This window comes from Tamandua tetradactyla, chromosome 9 (genome assembly GCF_023851605.1).
Source record: "Tamandua tetradactyla isolate mTamTet1 chromosome 9, mTamTet1.pri, whole genome shotgun sequence".
In the NCBI taxonomy this organism is placed as follows: Eukaryota; Metazoa; Chordata; class Mammalia; order Pilosa; family Myrmecophagidae; genus Tamandua; species Tamandua tetradactyla.
This window is the reverse complement of record NC_135335.1, coordinates 53,052,412-53,063,553: the sequence shown is the minus strand read 5'-3', so window position 1 is coordinate 53,063,553 and position 11,142 is coordinate 53,052,412.

The window sequence follows — 11,142 nt, the reverse complement described above, 5'->3', positions numbered from 1 at the left end:
GTATTTTCTATATAGCTAGAATATAGCTGCAGTTCAGGATCTCCTACAGAAAAAGTTCTCACCTCAAATGCCCTGTGTTTTCCTCAAATATAACTTGCACACTTGGTATTCGGAGTTAGCTACATTAATTCTATTAATTCCATCACCAGTTTATGTTAAATCACGCACATGGTGAACATGCTATGATGTAGCAGATAGGGTAGCCAGTGAGAATTTTTAAAAAGTACTCTAAACTTTTAAAGTATTTTTCTGCATCTGGATTTTCACTTTGAATCATCTGGCTGCACTTTCTCAGATTAGGTAATGCCCAAGAAGAAAATTATCCCCACCTCTAAAAGCATACTTCAAGGGTTTTGTGTGTGGAGAAAGAAGCATTGTTAAATCAAATACATTTGTGATTTTTGACCAGAAACTGCATTAAAATTGTGTAATTAGAGGAATCAGCGAGAAAAATTGCACATCAGGCAATTCAATCTCCTTTGTAAATCCAAGCAATTGGACCTACCTCAAGGAACTTGATTAATTGAATAAAATGGATCCATCAGGGCTATTAGTGTTATCAGTGATTTATGCTTAAAGTAGTGAAATCTTGCAGATAATTTTTGGGATCAGTTTGAAAAACTAAAAGCAAAGAGCTACATCTGAACAGGCAGTTCCTTTCTCTAGGATGCAGACTCACCCCTCTTTGGGATGCATGCCCTCATTTTACTACACAGGTCAGCGCCATCTCATTCTCTCTCTTTGCCTTTCTGGAATCAAATAAACTTCCATTTGATTTTAGGACAAAAATGCATTTTTAATTTTTTTTTTAAATTCTGATTTCTGTTTCATATTGTTCTTCACCTAAGAATTGTTGCTTGGGGTTCACTTGGGCCACACTTTTAATGGCCCGTTTTGCACAATCTGTTCTTTAAGCAAAGTTGACAGCAGTGCTATTTTCAATTAAAACTGGCAGCTGAAATTGAACAGTAGTTGTACATATTGCATGGGTTGCTTCCTAAAGCAGAACAAAATGACCCTTTGGTTTTGCAGTCATGCATCAGGACGCATTTCCTTATGCTCATGTAGAGGGTGTGGAAGCTTCAAAATGCATCACTGAAGGATGAGAGGGAACAGACCACATGCGCTATTAAGTAGCACTGACACACAGCCACTTTTGTTACCTCTACTTCTTGAAATAGGTCTGCAGGAAACAGAACCCATCACAGTGGTGGCATAAACAGAATATTCACAAAATAGACCTCTATTAGAAAAACAACTGAATGGAATGTTTGGAAGAGCACGTTGTTTCTGCGCTTCACCCCTCTTCAGTACCTTGTAGATTGAGTAGAACATGGGATTTTGTAGGTTCTGAGTTTCCAAATTAAACAGTTAGAGTCTGTGACATAGACCAAGGCCAGGAAAAAACACTGATAGGATCACATTTTCAAGATTGTGCTGCAATCAGTCACATCTCCTACAAAGCGTGTTTGAGTCTTAAACCTCAATCCTGTGGGAATGAGCCCACTTGTAAATCAGATCTTTGAAGATGTTTTTTAAGGTGAAGCCAAACTGAATCAGGGTAGATCTAACCCAATACGATGGGAGTCCTTAAAAGCAGAGAAAAATTGGACACAGAGGCAAAGAAACAGATGGGGAGAGAGAAGCCATGTGATGGAGGCAGAGCGGGAGTTATGGGGCACCAGCAGCCACCATGAGAACGTTTCAAACTTTGGGGAAGGCATGGCTACTGATACTTTGAATTGGACTTCTAGCCTCCAAAGAAGTGAGACTCTAAAGCCTGTTGTTTAGGGCAATCAATCTTTGGTATGTCTTAAAGTTGCCCCAGCAAATGAGAGATAGATGAAAACAACAATCTGAAAATAAACCCTTAGTTTAGTTTAAGAGATTGCAAAGTCTCTTTAAGTCGATGACAAAATAATTACAGATGTGCAAAGTAAAATAAAACAAAATAGAATATTTCCAGAAACTCTCACAGACGTTGCATCAAGGTGCAGGCCTTCTTCTCTTGTTTTATTTTCTGAATTTTGAAATATAAAAATACATTTTGAATGAAACTGTCAAGGTGTAAAATCGTTTTCCTAGAAGTCCTTTCACTTGATAGCAGTGCCATAATTGTTGGTTACCCCAAGGTGCCAATTCTCATTCCTTCTCACTTTGCGTCTCCTGAATCATAAAAATTCCAAATAACCACAGTTTCTGCCTAATTAAGCACAATGGTTCATTGTTACCACAGTCTTGGGCTTCTCTTGCTCCATCTTTCAGATATGAAACTCACTTCTTTATTTTATTTTTTAATTAAAATACTCACATTGGATTGTTCCTAGCACATTATTTTTATAACTGAAACAAAGGGATCTTGTTTTTCTTTGCTCATTTATATTTAGAAGTTGGGGCAGTGTTTTGAATCCTTTCTTCTAAGAGATGACTTACAAAATGAAAGTAATTGGTGTCCCCACTTTTGCCATTGATACTGAAGCCCAAGGCTGGGAGAATTTCATGTGCAGCTTCGGGTCTCAGTTAATGTCGCAAGCTATAGTCCAGAGAAAAACTGGAAAATAATGAATGCCTTCTTCCCCTAGAGACACAGAGGGTGGTACTTTATTAGAGGGTTGTAGAAATCTGAATATTTAACCTACTGTTTCCCAAACTTTTGTGAGTAGAGAATACATGCAAAAGTCCTCTCTAAAAATGTAATACTTGTCAACATCAAACAAAATTGTATTATTCTGATAACATTTTATAAAATGATGTAATTAAGAACCAAATTCAAGATTAAATGAAAATAATAGTGGTGGTTAGATGTTCTAATACTGTCTGTTCACTGGAATGGTTATGATTAGAGAATCATAAAGTGAAGTCTGGCTTTGCTAACTAAAAATGGCCTTCAAAAGTCCAAAGAAATCTTTAATTAATTACAAAACAAAATATAAAATTTAAATCTGCATTTTAATTAAAGCAAGGCTTCAAGCAATTTGTGAAATACCTGGAGCTACTGTTTTCTGCCACTTCATTATTTAGTAAGGTTTCATCCTTATTTAGCTTCTTATTTTGTATGGCATCATCTAGGCATGTGGAGGAGAACTTTATTTCTAAGACTTTTCTATATTATGCCCTTGGTATAATGAAACAGCAACAAGAATTCTGTGATCACTTTATCTAATCAGCTCAGATACCTGCCAAAGGTCTTTTTGGAAATTCTTGAGCTCTTCCTGATTTATAAATTTAGCATTTCACTAAACAATAGAAAGTTTAGACTAACTATTATAGTAAAAATCAAAGGACAACTTTTCTTGCTTAGAGGATCAATTTCTTTGACATTTACTACTCACAAAGAAACACACACACACACACATACACACACACACTGACCAGGAAGCTAGCGGTGAGCGTGTGAAGGTTGACAACATTGGCATGCCGTCCTCATCTCCAGAGGTGTCATGAGAATAACATGAATAACAGCAGTGTTTTTCTATTTTTTAGACTGGGTAAATGAGCATTAGAAAAGGAGACATCGTAAATGAGCTACATAAAAATAATGTCTATCAATCTAAGAAGGCAGCCTCGCGTCCTCCCAGGCCTGCACTTTTCCAGGCTAAACTTCTTCCAATGTTGTAATTATCACTCATGAGTTGTGGGTTCCAGACACTTTGTGATCCTTGTCATTGTACATACCCCAGTCATGTTAACTTCCCTCAAACACAGAAGCTCCCAGAACCGAGCAGACTTCACGTGTGACCAGTGCAAATATACCATTGTCACCTCAAGTTTGGCAGGATGGCACTAGACGTTTACTGTAAAGCCAGCAAAGATCGTTTTAATTGACAGCAATTGTGGTCATTTGCTAGATTTATCAAAGCATCAAATGTAGTGAGTGTATTGATGCAAATGTCATGAAAGTGACGACAACAACAAAATGTTTTTAAAAACCTCAAACCCCATACTTTAAGTGAGAATAAATAGGCTCCACTGCACTGATGACTGAGGTCTCCTCTGCACTGGCCCTCCTTACCAGCTCTTAGGGAAGTGCTTGTCAAAGGCAACGTTTTAGGCCTTGGCCACAAAGGGATGGAGAAATGCTTGGCTTAGACTGACACTGGTCCTAGTGCCAACCATCAGAAAAAAATCACGCCAATGTTCCTACAAGGGTATTTTTCTATAATTAGTGCTCTAGAAAAATGTTTCAGCTACTAGGGACCTCAACCCTCTACCCATGAACATTTTCAATGCAATCCCCAAACTGCTGGTGATATCTTGATTTCTACCTATGTCTGGAGTTGCATCACACTTATAGAAGATACCCCACAATACTTAACCATTGGCCAGCTGAAGGGCCAGTCTCTCACTTTTTCAACTACACGCTAATACTAGTCTGCTAATTTCCAGGAATTTGCAAATGAATCTAAGACACCTAAAGATGTCTCTCAATCATGACCAGCTATTTATATGCTAAGCAATGTGCACAAAGAAAAATACAATGATGTCTGACTCTAAGGATCTCGCTATTGAATTTAACAATAAGTATTAATGACCTGCTTTGAGATGTGTTAGCCTAGGTAAAGGGCTCAGGATCTCTGACTATATGTCTAGTCCTCTATTTCCCAAACAACAGCAACTCCAATGCTTGAACTCTTAGAATAGCACCACTGGAAGAGCCACCCTTGTCCTAACCTGCATTTTTATCTTCTCCTTTAAGCTTAGATACTTCCAGTCCTGGTGGCCCTTGCCATGGGTATGTCATGATAGGAATAGAATTAGCCTACCTTGTTCCTACAGCTGGGAAGTAGTGAAGATAGACTGTTCTAACCAAGCCTTGAAAATATGTTTGAGAAGTAGGGCTCCTGTGAAGATTCTCCCTTGGCTGAAGCACCTCTCTGACTTATGCTCATCCTTTTGGGTCACCAGGCTCCAGGAGATTACCTTCCAATTCTTGTTGAGCTTGATGGTTCTTCTTTTCACCTGCTACTTGGAGGTGCCCAAGCCTCATGACTGGTGCTGTCTTTGCATTGATGCTTATGTTTTTCTAATCTAACTATTGTAGTATGTGTTCACATTGACTGTACAGGAAGCGATGCACCCATCTTCTTTCATCAAGTGTGCCTCATGCTACAAGATGCTGTGTATCTCTTTTTGCCTTGGTCAGTTTTCATCAAAAGTATTAGGCCCATTGTAGGAAGATTGCTGGCTTCCAAAAGGCAGGTCATGTTCTCATGGAACAAAGCTCTTACCCTGCAAACCCTCACACCCTAACTCTACTAGAATCAGATTTATAAGGATTCTTTCCTTCTCTCATTTTTCAGGTTCCAAAACACAGTTTCTCTTTGTGTTTGTTCTATAAACTAAATTTTTATGAAATGTATACTTCAAAGAGCTGTATTTTTAACCAAGTCTCAGTTTCTTTATTTCTAAAAGAAAGAAAGCAAAAATCCTGCATTACATAGTATGGTAATTGAGTGAGAATGTATGTGAAAGAGCTGTGTAAATCACATGGTCCATAGAGATTGGACCCTGCCTTTTTCCTGTTGTGCATGCTGGTGATTTTCCATTGAGAATTTATGTTCTAGCTTATTTCCTGGGAGCTGCTCAGTTCTGGCCTGATCCAATCCCACTTCGTCACAGCCTCTCAGTCCAGGGATGTGTATGGGGACCCATCTACCTCACACCTACTGCCTTGCCCTCTCCAACCTCCTCCCCACCCTGGCTTTGAGTTGATAGGGTTTGGCTCCTAAGCGGGCAGGGCCAATAATGAGCTCCCTGGGGTTTTTATACAGGAAAAAAATGTCAGTTCATTCTATCCTTAGTTGGCTAAAGGCTGTTTGATGCTCTGGGCAGCCACGTGCTATATCATAAAACCACAGGCAGAAAGGATCAAGATAACTTTCTTATCTCTAATCCTGACTTATTCCTGAAACTCAATTACATCTTTTTACTTCTAGGAACTCGGTAGTACAATGCCCCTGGGATTCCATGAGCCGAGGTCCCCCTTTACACAAGCTTTTGAGTTGGAGTTGTGTCACTTGCAGCCAAAACTATACAATAGTAATTCATACTGTCTCACAAAACCATACTGTGTGACATAGAGATTGTTAATCATTTTTATTGCTTCATAAGAACCAAAAATTTTAGCTGAATGTAGGCTCTGTGATATTATTTCTGCCTGCTCTATACTCACACAATTTATGGATGACATCATCACCCACTTCTGGGCATTTGGAATCTCTCTGTGTATTTGATTATATTGCATTTCAAGCCAATGGTGGTTAAAATTTCTAAATGTTGCTCAAGATCTAGAAAATGCAGTTACTATCTAATTGTTTAATTCTATGGAGAACTAGCCAGGCTTATGGTTTATATACCAAGGGAGCCGTGCTTTTTTTCATTGGGGAAATTTATTCTTCCAGTCATTATTTTTTCCTCCCATTGCTGAATTCAGGCCACCCATCTATGATTCTCCAGCGCATAAACAGGGCATACAAACCACATAGGTATTGTGATAATACGAATCTAAAATAAATATATTCCAAAAGAATCATTATAACACAGGGCTCTGAGTCTCAAAGAAAATGGCAGCATAGCTTTTTATCACAATCCTGCATTGAATCCCTGATGAGTGACTCAATTAAGTCTTTTGAGTTGCTCCTTGCAAATGAAAGATTTTAAAAAGCAACATCTTTTCAGTCCAAATACATGATTCTTTGCACTCTAATTTTTTGTTTTCAATAGCAGAAGGATTTGGTGTCCCCATGGAGTAATCCTAAAATGCTGACTATTCTGGCACAGTTCTGGCTGTCTCATGAAATTTTAGCTCATGAGGCTAAGATGCCCTTTTCATTTCTTCAATAAGTATACGAAAAATATTAAAAATATGTTTTGGAATTGAACATTATTATCCATCTCTGGAAACTCATTGAGATGTGTGTGAAGTTTTGGACCTAGGAATAACACATTAAAAGTACTATTTTGGCACTTGGCCTTTCAGAAGTCAGAGGACAAAATACAGAGGATCAAATTGTTCCCCAGAAAAAGTATATTTTATATCAGATTATGCAGAGCCAAAAATAAATAAATCATTTTGACAGTGAGAAATAAAAAATTCTTGGCAATTGTAGTGGCCTTGAGTTTTGGAGACTCACAATGTTTTTGGGGTGGGAGCCCAATGAAATTTCGTCCTGCTTTGGGAAATAAAGGGAACCAACTTGGGCCCACTGGTCCTCTCCATCTGGAAATGAGGCTGTATTGGGATGAAACACAAATTGTGGCATGCAGGAGGAAAGTTGTTCTCTCAGTAAAACAGCCAAATTAGCCCTTCAAAAATTCATGCTCACACAAAATAATAGCAATAATCCTTGAAGAGAAATGTCATTATTTGAGGTATTTTATGAGATAGAGAACTGCAGTCCCAAAGGGAAGAGCCTTTCCTCTTTCCCCTCTGGCCCACCCTCTACTCTTCCCCAAGCCTTGGAGGAGACTCATTCGTGATTGGCCCCCACTTGTCAGAGAAAATGCTGCCACTGGGAGTGGCCCCTGGGGTCCTGTGACATGTACCTTGAAAAAGAGGGTGGGACCTGAGCTCTGCTGCTTGAAAAGGAGAACTGGAGGTGCAGGCAGCAACTCTGGGGAAGGGTTTAGAAGGAAGATTTAGAAGGCAGCAGGAAGGAGAAAGGGGAAATGGGCCCAGCAGGGTGAAGTAATTCACCTAAAGTCAAACTACATAAAACAGCCAACATCTTCAAATCCTCAACAAAAATGAAATTACATCCATTCGATCCAATTACAAATCCTAAAACCATTCTCTAAAGAGAGAGAAACAGCTTGATCTTTCTGTTGACTAATTTTGTTAGACTAATCAATTAACAAGAATATTTTCTCATTCATCAAGGGCTGCAGCTCAGGATATTGAGTGAGTGTGTGGATGTGGTAGATCTTGAGAATATTACCTAATCACCCTAAACCTAATCACTCCTAAACACAGACAATGATTATACAGTCAGTATGGGGTTGTCAGAGCATGGCGTGAGTTAACAAATTGCAGCACTTGGGTCAGTGTCAGCTTGCACAGAGCCTTCAATAAATGCTAGCTATGACCATACCCCAGCACTGCATGCAGCAGGAGCTGAGCGCACACGGTCATACAAGTAACAAGTGAATGTTTTTAGGAATAGAAATTATTAACACAATAGGCAAATAGAGCAGTGGGACAAAGAATATCGAAGAGGCCCATGTATACCTTGGCATTTAGAATATGATCAAAGTGGCAATCCAAATAAATATGGAAGGATAGATTATTCAACAAATAGTGTTGGATAGCAATCTGGAAAAAATAAATCAATTTAGGTCTCTGCATCACACCATATATAAAAACAAATTCCAGATGGTTTAGAGATCTAAATATAAAATGCAAAATCACAAAGCATTGTTCATAAGTGGCAATCTTGGAGGGAGGATAGATTTTCTTAAGAAGAAATTAAATCCAGAAGCCACCAAGTAGAGGACTAAAATGGAGGTGAAAACTTTAAGCTGCAGCCTAGACAAAATATATGCCATGATGTCCATAAAATATAAAAAGACCTAACAAACTAATGAGAAAAACAGCAAAATCCAGTAGAAAAATAGGCTAAACATAGGCTGAAGCAGCAAGTCACAAGAAATTAAGTGAATAGAGCTAATTCACATATCAAAATGACCCCTTCTTCAATCCAGCAAGAAGCAGGGAGAGCAATGAGCTGTCATTTTCCACATAGTGGATGTCTAAAAATTAGAATGGTTGAAAATATTGAGACATCACAAGAAATGGAGAAACTCTCACATATGGTTGACATGAGTGGCAATCATTATAGCCTTTGGTGGGGTTATTTGTTGCTAAGTATCAAAGAGCAGAATGCACACATGCTTTTGCTAGCCATCGCACCTCAAAGAACATTTCTCAGAAATGGGCACATTGTCATATATGGTGTTATTTGTTGCAGCAATATCTGTAAATATGAGTCAAAGGAAGTTAATACAATACCATTAAAAGTCAATTATACTCTCTGTACAGCCTCTGGAACAGAAGAAGGGGCAATGCAGAGAAACTGAGTCCTGGAAAAGGGCTGGGACACAGCACTCTGACTCTTAGTGAAACTGTTTCAAAGGTCTGTCAATGAGTCCATGTGCCCCTGAAGGTTTGGATGGAGAAATAAATGTCATTGGATAAAAAATTGCTGTCATTGCTTCCCAATGTAGTTGCATCAATACTTACAAATGGCTATCAAAACAGGAGACCCTCTGGCAGGGAAAAATGCATGACAGACACACGGTCTCCTCCAAGTGAGTTGGCTCAAATTTCAGTTTTTAATTAAAAAGCAAATTTACCATTTTGGGCAAGGGACTTTGGGATGGTGGATAAGGTTGACCTGCAATGTGTAGAGAAGTCCCCCAGAAAGTCATACCTGTTGGAAACAGGTGGACAAAAGCCCTGTTTCCTGGCCTAGGGACAGGCCATTGACCTTTAGTTGGACATCTTCAGCTCCCATGCCAAGCTGGGCAGCTACCTGGGGTAATATGGGAGTGTGACCAGGAGTCTGAGAAGCTCCAGGGGTTTGAAACCCAAGGACTCTGGAGTAGGAAAGGGGAGAACTCTTCCTGAGAAAGAGTCCCAGTAAAAGAAAGAGGACCCAGGGTGAGAATTGTGGGTGTCTTTTGGACATGTTTTAGTTTACCAGGGCTGCTGCAACAAAATTACGTGGACCAGTTGACTGCAACAGAGATGTATTTTCTGCCAATTTTACAGTCTAGAAGTCCAAAATCAAGGTGCTATTAGGACTCTGCTTCCTCTTAAGACTCTCACGTTGTGAAGGTGCCTTGCTAGCAATTCCCAACCTAATCTCTGCCTTTGTCATACGGCCTTCTCTCTCCCTGTCTGTCTCCTAATGTCTGAGTCTGAATTACCTCTGCTTCCTAGGACACTAGTTTGGATTAGGGCCCATCCTAAAGGTCTCATCTTATCTACCAATATCTTCAAAGATCATATTTATAAAAGTGTTACATTCACAGAATCATGGGTTAGGACTTGCACATGTCTTTTTGGGGAGCCAATTCAATTCATAACAGACTGCAAAAAAAGAATACAAAGAGGCCACTCAGGAACACCAGAAACTAAAGATGGACCGGAGAAGGAGATGTCAGCCCATAGAGGTCAGTGCATTCCAATGTGGGAACCGGAGCTCAGTCAGAGATGAGTGCAGCTGAGGACAGAGACTCAGAAGTCAGCGTCGTGGGCCTGGAGTGACATTTAATTGTCCTGTCCCTTGTAGGGTGCCCTGAATTGGATGTAGGAGAAAGTTCAGGCAGGCACCAAGAAGTCATTTCTCCTACAATTTAATTCAGAAGTGTAAGTCGTCACTGAAAATCACTGGCTTTGTCTTAAACCATGGCCTTACTTCACATTACATGCAGCTGCACCATTAAAGGAGACTTCACAGATTGAGGTATTTGTCCCTAAAGAGAAGCATTATTTGTCTGACTTAGTGTTACTTTTTGAGAAAACTGTTAGAAGAGTAACTCCAATACTGAAATGAGAGCTCTTTATATCATCCCCTTTAAAGACACTCAACGCCCAGGCTGATTGTACCGGCGAGTGGGAGGAAATGCATTCTTGCCAGTGAGCGCCTTCTCAATAAAGCACTGGAGCATTTCTTTCATTGGCGACATAACTCGAAGGGAACTGCTACCACGACGTGGCTGCTGTTGAGCCAGCTGTGCCATGCCTGGTCTGCCTCTGCTTGGCTCTTTCGCTCAGGACCTCACAGCACTTGGGATTTGATGGTATCTTGCATATAAAATGAAGTCTATGAATGATTCTTAAATTGAGTTCAAAGTGACCATGGAAATGACATAGTTTTCCAATACCCACTGTGTCTATTAATCCAAAACTTTTTTCCCAAGCTTCTAGCACTGCCCAGCTCTGGGTCCGACTGCCCAGAGAAGGGAACAGTAAGGAGGATGGGGTTGAGCACCATCCGTGACAATGCTGTGGCCTCTGGGGCAGGAGCAAGGACATAAGACAGAGAGCACTGCTTTCCTGCCAACTCTTCCACCCACAAAACCAGGGCACCTAATCCCATCGTGCGTCTCCAGGTCTCAGTTTTAGCATTTGCAGGAGGC